This window comes from Rhinolophus sinicus, linkage group LG01 (assembly GCF_036562045.2).
Source record: "Rhinolophus sinicus isolate RSC01 linkage group LG01, ASM3656204v1, whole genome shotgun sequence".
Lineage (NCBI taxonomy): Eukaryota > Metazoa > Chordata > Mammalia > Chiroptera > Rhinolophidae > Rhinolophus > Rhinolophus sinicus.
The window spans coordinates 203,704,195-203,715,150 of NC_133751.1; the positions used below are offsets into that span (position 1 = coordinate 203,704,195).

General features: G+C 52.0%; 1 protein-coding gene across 1 annotated transcript in view; it reads right to left on the reverse strand.

Moving 5' to 3' along the window:
* The window catches only part of NGEF (neuronal guanine nucleotide exchange factor), a 99,084-nt gene extending 88,268 nt beyond the window's left edge, over nucleotides 1-10,816 (reverse strand). The window contains exon 1 of the mRNA XM_019739778.2: nucleotides 10,673-10,816. The gene's annotated coding sequence lies outside the window, so the exon portion shown is untranslated. The remainder of the gene's footprint in view (nucleotides 1-10,672) is intronic.
* Nucleotides 10,817-10,956: the final 140 nt, after the last annotated feature.

Sequence of the window (10,956 nt, forward strand, 5' to 3'; positions counted from 1 at the left end):
CTGGGCTTGTCATTATCGTTGCTTCCAGAATCATTGAGGGGCAACACTGAGCCACAGGTGTGGCGGAGGCAGGGGCAGTGTGCAGCCTGTGTTCCCAGGTGGAGGGCCAGACCAATGTCCTGAGCTGGTGCTGGCCTCTGTTGTCAGCCAGGGTGGCAGAGAGGGTTTCGCTTTTCTGCTGCCATCCTTTCCTGACCAGGACCACCGAGAATTGGATCTTTGAGGCTTCCGGGCTTATGAGCTGGACACATTAGAGCCTGGGCTTTCTGGCTCCTCCAGGAGTGGGCAGGATATGGTGGAGAATTCCAGAACATAACCTGGCTCCCAGTGTCCTGCTGCACATAACACCAATTGGCTCCTTCCCTCCCTCACCCCTGACACTGTCACTGGCTGGACTGTAAGCCATCCCCAGCCCTCAGAGGGGGCTCAGGTGAGGGACTCACTTCCTCCTCCTCTTTCCGATGTCTGTCATCTTCCCAGGCTTCAGACACGTGTGGGTGAGGCTCCCAGTGCCCGGCCTCCAGCCTCTCCCTCTCCTCCCTTCTCCCAGCTAATGTATCACGTCCACCCCTCTTTCAGCGTCCATCCTCCATCCTTCTCTTCTCCCGCCGCTCCCTCTCCGGGTCTGGTCTGCTGCCAGGGCTTTAACCAGCTGATCTTTCCAAAAGGCCATGCCCTCCCTCCAGGCTGTATCCAATGGTCACGTCTCTGCCTGGAATCACTATGCTGTTAGTCGTGCACTGTGTCTGGGAGAGGGTGCCCTGAGGGACAGGGGGAGGCTTCTGGCCACCCACAGCCACCCTTCCCGGCAGTTTCTGAAGAGGACAGGTTGCAAGCGACAGGGCAGTCAGCTTGACATGCTGAGGACAGTGGGGATGCGGGCCAGAAGGCAGTGGCTTAGGCAAACCCTGCCCGGAGAGGAATGGCCAAGAGCTGCAGGCACTGGTCCTGCTTCCTGGAACAGATTACGATGGTCTTGCTTCAGGCACTTTCCCTTTAACTCGTTTGATCCTCACAGAAGCCTTGGGAGGAGGGTGGAGGTGGGGGGTGGGGCTGGGAGGGAGGCTTTATTGCTGTTATAGTCACATTTTAAAGATGAAAACTCTAAAGCTTAGAGAAACTCAGTCACTTGCTCACGATCACACAGCTGGCAAGTGGCTGAGGCAGAATTTGAACCTGGGTCTTGCACGTCCCAGAGCCCTGCCTTGCTGCTGGGAAGGAAAGCAATGGCTGCAGTGACACTGCCTGAGAGAGTAGAGGAAAGGAATGGCCGGAGAGACTGCCTGCAGAGGTGGAGCATGTGCTTAGGAGGCAACAGGGTCCTTATCAAAGAGCATAGATCAGGGACAGAGCACGTAGCAGGAGACAAGCCAGAAGCCAGGACAGACCAGCCCCCTCTCTGGGGGCTGAGCCGTCAGGATCCCTGGGGACTTGCGTTGGCGCCGGCTGCACTCTGTTCAGCAAACCTCCTTCTATGCTGCGTGGAGGCTACTTCATGGGGAGTTCTGATTAGTTTGGGGCCAGGGGCTCAAGTCACATGCAGGGTCACCTCCCTGAAGTGACTGTGCTCCATGGTTACCCACATGAGAATGACAGCCACTCCTGTCTCCTTAGTGAGTGGGGATAGGTGGGGTGAGTGGCCTCCCCGTGCAGCCCAATAAGTGTTGGGTGGTCTTCTCCCTTCCTGTGATGTGTCAGGCTGAAGCCATGAGACCCCTGCAGCAGAGGGGAAGATGAGGTGTGTTCCCCCTAGCACGTCCTGGCAGGGCTCTGGGGATGGGTCCCCTCAAGCCTTCAACACACCCTCTTCCTCACCTTCCTATCTGTAGGGTGATGGTGCCCACCTAGCTCACATGGGGTGGCATCGGCCAGTCGTGTCCCCAGTGGGTTCTATTTACCTACACGCTGAGCACAGCTGTGTCTGCCCTGCTGCCCAAGGTCATGAGGCAGATGTGGGTCCCCAGCACAGGACCCAGACAACAGGCAGAAGGCAATTTCCCAACATCCCCCATCATCCCAATGTGAGCACACCCCTCCTCCAGTTTCTCTTTCCTTCTGGAAATGTCTCTCATTTGTGCAAGGATTAAATGAGCTTATGTTTCTGGCATCACATCAACACGCCATAAATGATACTCCCAGGCTGCTGGTTTTACTCTTTGCAACTAAATGAGAGATCCGCTTATTTAAGTTGTTTTTACTTTTTGATATAAAAAGAATCCAGATTGTAAAATGTCTATAATGTTCAATATAAGAAGCAGGTATAGCATTTGGGAAAACGAACCGAAGGTCCGTCAGAACCACAGTTCTGTCCCAGCGAGCGAAATCTATGCCTTGTCTCTGAAGACTGGCTGGTGGCAGCTCCTGAGAGCCCCATTCCCTCTGGTTACATCAGTGACAGCAGCCACTCTCAGCTGGGTGGGGGAGGAGAGGGCTCAACCTACTTTCTCCAAGTGAAGCTGGAGCTAGGTGCTGCGCGTTTTCGGGTATTAAGAGAACTTTTCCCTGATTAATGGAAGCTGACCCTCTTTCACATCCCTGCCATCAGACAGGCTGTGAGCAACAGGAGGGAGTGAGCTGGGGACAAGCCACCTCAGCTGGCCACCGCCCTTGGCAAGCTCCCACCCTCCTGTGGGCCGAGGTCTGCTGGACCTGGCCAGAGGGAGGCCAGCCAGGGCTGCCAAGCTCCCAGTCACAGGGCAAAATAGACACTACACAAAAGTGGGCAATGTCATTCCCACAGCCAAACAGGGACCTTTATGTGCAGGAAGCTGCACACCAACACTGGGTCTTTGTTGGGTTCTAGTCGTGGGGCCATTTGCATGTCGGAGTTGCTATGAATGCACCTATCAACCCATAACCTAGAGGATTTATAAAAAGGCCTGCTAAAAATGACAAGGCCACTACTCGTGTCTTAGTCAGCTCAGGTTGCCTTAACAAAATACCAGAGTGGCTCGAACAAGACATTTGGTTTCTCACAGTTCTGGAGGCTGGAAGTCTGAGACCAGGGTGCAGCAGAGTGTGGTCAGGTTCTGGTGAGGGCTCTCTTCTTGACCTGCAGACGACCACCTGCTTAATATGTCCTCACGTGGGCTTTCCTGGGTGTGTGCAGGAGGTGAGAGGGAGATGGGGGCGGGGGGAAGAAAGAGAGGAAGAGAGGGAGATGGAGGGAGAGATAGACAGATAGATGGATGGATGGATGGATGGATGGATGGATGGATGGATGGATGGATGGATGGATGGATAGATAGATAGATAGATAGATAGATAGATAGATAGATAGATAGATAGATAGATAGATAGATAGATGATAGCTAGAGAGGGAGATGGAGAGAGAGAAAGAGGGGAAGAGAGGGAGAGAGAGAGAGAGAGAGAGAGAGAGAGCAGAAGAATGAGAGGAAGAGAGAGATATGCAGTGTTTCCATTTCCCATTCCTGGTTCCTGCCCTCCGCAGGCCAGGGTGTTAGTTTTGCCTTCAGTTCCTTGTATTTTTCCAATAAAATCTCTTAAAAGATTGTTCTTATCCTGGCTTGAAGGGATTCCTGTGCATTACTCCCCAGCAGTTCAAAGCTAGACTTCCTGATTTGTGGTATATCTAGGTTTTCAACACTCCAAACTGGGACCTGAGGTTGACCTGGTCAGTTGTGTCTTTGTGTCCTCTGGGGGTTCTGTCCACTCACATGCTAAGCACGGCTGTATCTGCCCTGTGCTAGGCCCCGGGTCATGAGACAGATGTGGCCCCCTCCCTTGGGCCCAGAGAGCAGGCAGCGGGGACTTTCCTGATATCCGCCATCATCCCAACCATGAGTGCCCCTCCTCTGGCTTCTCTCTCCCTTCTAGAACCTTCTGTCATCTGTGCAGTGCTGGAAGCATTCCAAGTGCCTTTGTGCACCTCCTGATGTGATGCTGTGATCTCCCCACAGGCCTGAAGTTCGGGGGGAGGTGACGCAGGCCCGGAGGAAGCTTCACTGAGGCAGAGGGTAAACTGAGGCATGAAGGCCTGGGCTATCGGGATCAAGACCTGGGGGTTGTGCCTGGGCCTTTGCGGTGGTGAGAGGGGAGAAGGAAGAGCAAGACAGCAGAACACTGGAGGGATGTGGAAGGCCACAGGGCCGTGAGGACCATGGGGACAGAGAGGCTGGGATTTCTGCTTTGGTTTGGGGGAGTGAGTTACACAAGCAGGAGATACCGCATTTTTTAAAAACCAACAATAGTGGCAGAGACCTTGAGGGGCTGTGTTTGCTTTCAACACTCTCTCATCTAACATTTTCATTGGATTCGGATGAATTTGGACGGTCCCCTGTTCTCCCCGCGGTTGCCTGGGATTTGAACCAGTGGCTGCAAGCTGGTTTTAGGCGATACATCAGCCAAACATTCAAAAAGTTAATACTCTGTATTTTAGGAAAAAAATCCAATTAACACATCTAACCTGCGATTTCACAGATATTAATACTTAGGATGAAAATAAAAATAATTTAATTTAAAGCCGATCTGTAGAAAATATTAATAGCACAGCTGGTACATGGATATGTTAAAAACGGTAGATGTGGGAAGTGAATGATTGACATTCCAGAAACACCGACTTGAAATTACCTGGATGAACCAGACACCACATAGTTCAGTTCTCTTCTGAACTAAGGCTTTCTTCCCTCTGCACGCCAGTGGTTCCCTTGGGCTCTACCCCAGACCCCTGGGGGAGGGAGGTGGCAGTGCTGCCTTGTCACTAGCTCAGTAAGGGTTCTGATGACCCACTGCTCTGCTTAGCTTTCTGAAAGTGAACCCCAGTGAGTCTGAAAATCTCCTGACATTGTGTGCAGGGGTGTGTGTTTGCACACTGGGGGGAGGGGAGGGGTCCATGGCTTTCATGAAGCCCCAGGAGGGTGAAGGCCATTGCCCTCTGAGGTGCTGCCATTCCGTTTCTCTGACACTTACTTGTTTGTGTTCATGAATCCATGTACTTTTGATTATAAATAACCCAAACCTTGCCAGGTGGTTGGCAGGGTGTATTCAATGCATAGAGAACGGCTCTGGCGGGTGTTTGAGGCCTGCCCACACCAAGGCCCTCCAGGACCCAGCTGGGGGCCACCTCAGGAAGGCTGCCCAGCCCCCAGACCACAGCAGCACAGGACGTTCTCTGCCCAGGGCCGGGATCCCTGCCTTTTTCTGATTCTTCTCGATACTTGCAGTCTCCCCCTCAAGGGTTCTCCTCTCATCCCTGCCCACTGGGCTTTGGCCATGGCTTTCAGCTTAGGCTGACCCTCGGGTTTACACCCATGGCCCTGCCTGGTGCCAACCCTGCCTCCTCCTCCAGTTCCTCTATCTTCTAAGGCCCCACTCGTTCCTGGGGGCCCAAGATGCCTGTCCTCGCACAGCCCCACCCCCACTGAGAGGGTTTATCCACTGACCCCTTCCTCTATCTGACTACGCTGCTGGCTTTGACGATGGAGGAAGGGGCCACGAGGCTAGACATGTGGGCGGCCTCTAGAGGCTGGAAAAGGCCAGGAAACATTCGCCCCCTAGAGCCTCCGGAAGGAATGCAGTCCTGCCCCCACCTAGATTTCAGTCCGGTGAGACCCATTTTGGACTTCTAGTTTCCAGAACTGTAAGGTGATCATTTGTGTTGTTTGAAGCCACTGCGTGTGTGCTAATCGGTTACAGTGGTCAGAGAAAGCTAACACACCCTTCTCCAGATGGACCCCCAAACCTAGGAGGTGGGCCCACCATTGACTTCCTCACGCTCTTTCCATACCAGCATCTACCAAACTAGTTTTTCAAAAGAGTTTGAAGCCTCAGCTAGGTTTGCCAGAAAAAAAATGCCTTCACTTATCAAGAAATCCTACTCACTGGAGGGAAATAATCATCGGGTCCAATGCGCCCACACCCCGAGGGAAGCTCTGAGGGGTGCATAGTCTTCCGCGTGGACAGCAGGCTGGCCGGAATGGTGCCACTGAATGACAGACTTGCTCAAAGCCGGCCCGGTCAGGGCTCTTGGGGCAGGTGCGGTGAACTCTCCGGAGGAGGACCCCAGTTCTCTACATTTAAGGGTTCTCTGTGCACATTCGTGTTTAATGCTCAATGTTCTAACTATGTGAACTAATCTCTCCTTACTGCTTAAAGTCGACTATTGTATTGGGAAAAGGGATCCATTTTCTTTCTCAAGGCCTCTCAGGGTAATAAGAGCTAAAACTGTGCGTGGCAAGCACTGTGCACTCATCCTCTCATTGACCACTCGGGGCGAGCTTATATGATTGTTCCTGTCCTTGTCCTATTTCCCCCATTTTTGCAGAGGAGGACATGGAGATTCAGAGAGGTTAACTGACTCAGCCATGGTCACACAGCCGGCCGGTGGTACAGGGAGCCTGGCTGTGGCAAAGTGATGAAGAGCGTGATTTCCAAACTATTTCTCACCACCTTTCATTTAGGACATTGTGACTTAAAACAGTCTTTCCTGAGAACACAGGCGCACAATATTACAGAGAATTCAGTGAGGAATCAAAGTAGGCAGAGACCCAGCCTGGGGCTAAGCAGTTACAGGAGGGCCACCTTACCCTCCACAGCCTGTGCCTGCGGTTAAAAGGTGCTACTTTGTTTTGGAAATTTCTGTGGTATTTCTCCAGCGAACACACAAATCAGCATTAATAATGTTTCTCCAAACACAGCCTAGTTGGGTCTGTTTATACTAGACTGAGCATCAAGATGACTTCCTTTGACCCTGAGTTAGAATCTCGCCATGTCTTACCCTTGACTTGGGAACCAAGTTAGCCGACTGCAAGTGGCTTTGGTCTTCACTCTGAACCGGTTCCAAAGAGGCCAGAAAACTGTGGGAGGAAAGTCCAGGCAACTGCTCTGATAGCTCGGGCACTGGGAACAATTGTCCAGGTGCCAGGTGCCTTATTAATCAAGACACAAAGAATCTTAAAGTCATTTTAAAGTTCAAAGCTAACTTCCTAAAAAGGGACTCAGCAGGACACGAGGCTTTCCCTCCAGCGTTCAAGAATCCACCAAGGAATGTTTTTATCACTCAGATGAGAGCAAAAAGTATGTTATAGATGCACTCGCGTTCATGAGTGGATTTATACCTTCGGAACATCATGAAAAATAAAGCCCATTAATAATAAATTGCCAGGGTTTTATCATCTTAAAACACTTGGAAGTTTTTCATCCCATTAGTAAGAGTTAACGGGAACCTGTTTTGGCTCGGGGAGGCCTAGCAAAGCAGCTGTGAGTAGGAAACTGGGTTTTCTTACTCATTTGGGGCAGCAGTAAAAGCAGGAAGGGGCCTGGAATGAAGATGGGGAGCTTGGGAGAGGGGCAGGGGGGTTGTCCATCTTACCACATCTTGTCACTGCTGGCCCAGAGCAAGCATGCAGCAAATACTGACTGACTGGCTGAATGAGGCTTTCTCTAAGCAGTCAGTCTGTGTGGAGCTCGTGGTTATGCTGGATTGAAAACGTGAGACAAGCTGGTCGTATTCACTTGTGCATGGGACTGAGCAATGCTCCCCAAGCACTAATTCTTGTCACTTCTGGGCAGCACCTGGGGGGCAAGGTCTGCAGGCCTAGCTTGCCTCCCTTCCTTATCTGGGCTGGTCCCTGCCCTTTTGGCTCCCAAGCTCCTCCAAGCCTTTTAAGCTGCTCGTCCTCTAGAGAACTTGTTTTAAAGGGTCTGTCTCTGGTAGGAGACATGCTCATTAATTAGTAATGAATCAGCACCCCATTTTAAAACTCATCAAAGACCTAGATAATTGATAGTCAGAGCTTCTAGCTGTGGGAGACACCAATGCTGATGGCGGAAGCTCAGCCAAACGTGAAGGTGACTGAGGCAAGCCGGCCAGTGCTGGAAGAATGGAAGTGAGGGCTGAGTGTCCGCTGAGACACATTAGCCAGCGAACCCCCCTGTGATCTCGGGGGGCCTTTGGAGTCCAGGTTTCATGGGTAAAGGGCCACACCCCTCCGCCTTCCTTCTGCTCCAACAAACCTGTCAACCAGCATCCTTTAAACAGGGCTCCTGCTTCTCTAGGTCCCTGCCTCTGTTTCCCCCAGCCCCAGGTCCTGCACGGCTCCTGTTCTACCTTGTTAAAACCCTGCTGTCCCTTTCCAGGGAACGTGCCCTCTGCAAGTGTGCTATGTAAAGAACTTGCAACATTAAATTAGGGTAAGTGTGAAAACATTACTACCTTGCTTTCAAGTTAAAGAGCCTTGCTTTACATAAAACCATACCTCTCAGCTCTTCTCCTCTTATAAAATAATTAATAAGTGATGGAAGATGGTTTGACGATGCCCTGCTCAAAGGCCACCTCCTCCATGCTGGCCTCCCTGGTATCCTTTTGATGATCCCCGCCTCATTCGAACATGTGATTTTTTTTTCATATTCCAAAGGTTAGGTGAGGTAGAAAGATTGAGAGATGGCTTGACCCAGGTTCCCAGACACCCAGGTCCTTAATCAGCCACCTGAGGGGTGCTCCCAGCAAATGCCCCTTCTTTGGTACTTAAAGCTTTTATGCAGACCTAGTGTGGTCTCCCCAGGAGTGGGGCCTCAAAGACTGCTATCAACCAAGGAAAGGAGGGCTGGCTGACAGGCTTCCCTGGGTATTTCTTCTTGGTCCAGAGACTCTGACGGTTCCAAAGGTTGGGAAAGGTGAGCCCAAGATGATGAGATAGAAAATTCCTCTTGAGGCCCAGACTGCTCTGCCCCAGGAGCCTCCCTGCCATGGGGCCTCTGAATAGAGGTGGCTCATAGTCTCATGGGTGTATCCCCTGCTCAGCTGGGCGACATGCCTCTCACCCCCCTGACCCTATAACTGCCTTGGGGTGAGGAGGGCCTTCTGTGGCTCCTTCATGGAGACAGGGCCTCTAATCTGGCCTTGGGCTTCTGGTTCTCCCCTGTGCCCTCAGCCCCTCCCCTGCCAGCAGTTATTTGATGAAGGAATAAAGGAAGAGATTTTGCTATTTTAGGATAGTGCTGGGGTAACCTTAGAGTGCCAGAGCTGAGCCCTTACTTGGAGAAGCGATGGATTCATGGAGGTGCAGAAAGGACCCCACCCTGGGAGATGGGGTGTCTGGTTTCGGGCTGGTAGGATTGCTGGCTGTTGAGACAAATGGTGGCTCCAGTGTCCCTGGTGGAGCCAGCAGGCGGGGCGATTACATCTGGTCTCCTCCTCTGAGCCTCTGGGCTGTTTTGTCCACTGGTGTAGGTTTCCTGAGCTGCCCTTGCCGGGGCCAGAGAAGTCTCCCCACAGACAAGGTGAAGTTCTTAAAGGAAATGTCTTCCTTCCTCCCTGGCCTCTGGGGCAGAAAGCTGTGCCATGTTACTTGCACTGTCATTGGGGTTACCCACTCTTCTTCTGGGGGGAACCCCTCTAAGGGAGGGGTTTTCAAGACAATGTGGACGCCAGGAAGGGGTGAGGTTGAGAGCGGGGTCGAGGGAGGTGGTCTGTTGTCTGCTTTCATGGACCAAAAAGCTTAAGACACCCACGGAGACACTGCTTTCTTTGCTCTTGGTGCAGTGATGCCAAGGGCAGCTGGAGATGAGGCAGGAGTGAAAAAGGAAGGGAAAATCTGAGGGAAGGTGGAGCAGGAGAAGGGGAGGGAGGACAAGAATGTGACAGGGGGTGGGAGGGCGGGCGTGGCACGTTCCCACCAGTGGTCTTACTGCATTAACAGAAGCATTTTTCCAAAAGGCAAATATGTTTTGCTATTCATCTGAACACGGCAGAACTGTCCCAAGTCCAGGCACCCCAAATCCCAGTTCTATTTAGCCACTGACAGTGTGAGAATCCTAAACTTTAAATCAAAACAGAAAAGAAGAACCTCTCCCTATCTCATCCAAGAAAGCAGTGTCCCCAGACATTTGAGCCACACACACCATGCTTTGGCTTCATGCTGGCTAGGTGCGCCTGTCCAGAAGGGTTGGAGGGGCGGGGACTTTTGTCCTTTCAGGTGGGACCCTGAGCAGCAGGGGGCAATGTCGTGGGGTAGCACTGTCACTTTGCGGCTGACTTCCATCCCCAAAAGACCACAAAGCCATCTTGCCCAGAGCCACACAGCTAGTAAGTGGGGGATCCAGGATTCAAACCCAGGCTAATTGGTACCCAAATCTGGAATCTTAACCACTACCTGACCCTGAGATTTGAGCCATGGCCACATAGCAGTCACCGTTTCTTAGCACTTCAGCGTTTCCATGCATATGATTAGGGCTGCAGCCATGAAGGGTGACCTGTGCACTCATAAGACCTGCTCTTAGAAGGGCGTTCACTTGGTTTAAGGCTCTGCTGCTGCTGTTCTTCATAATTTTTAAATTCTTAATAATTTTTGAATACGGGGCCCCACATATTCATTTTGCATGGGGCCCTGCAAAGTCTGTGGCCGGTCCTGTTTATTATCTGACCTATCCCCATGGCCATCACAGGAGAGGAGACTGAGGGAAAGAGCACCCTGATTCACAGATGGTGACACTGAGTCCCAGCAGAAAGCGTGGCAAAGCCAAGACTAGGCTCGATCTTTTCAGTGAAATCTCGGCTCTTTCTCTCCTGCAATTCTCTCAGTGAATGGATGGGTGGTGGTCTCCTCTCCTTCACACACCTGCCTGGGGGCTTTGAGTCTTGCCCTGGCTGCTGCAACCTCCATTCCATCTCGTTTCATAAAAAAAAAAAAAAATCCCCAAACCATTTGCTCACCTGCCAGTGAGGAGCTTCTGGGGGTTGGGCCTCCCTGATGGCTCTTCCTCGCCTGTCCTCTGTCCTGTCGAGGGTCTCAGAGAAGGCTAGCTGTCCTCAGCAAGATCCACACACCCTCTGCTCTGTCCAGAGAGCCCACAGCCAGACGCTTTGTTCTCGCCTGGAAAAGGCTCCCTAGGAAGCGTTCCTGACCTTCAGACCTGCCTGGGCCCAGAGCTGGCCCCATGCCTGGGACAATCACTTCCTGGCTGGGTGTTTACCTTCCTGGGCCCATGGGCCCAGAC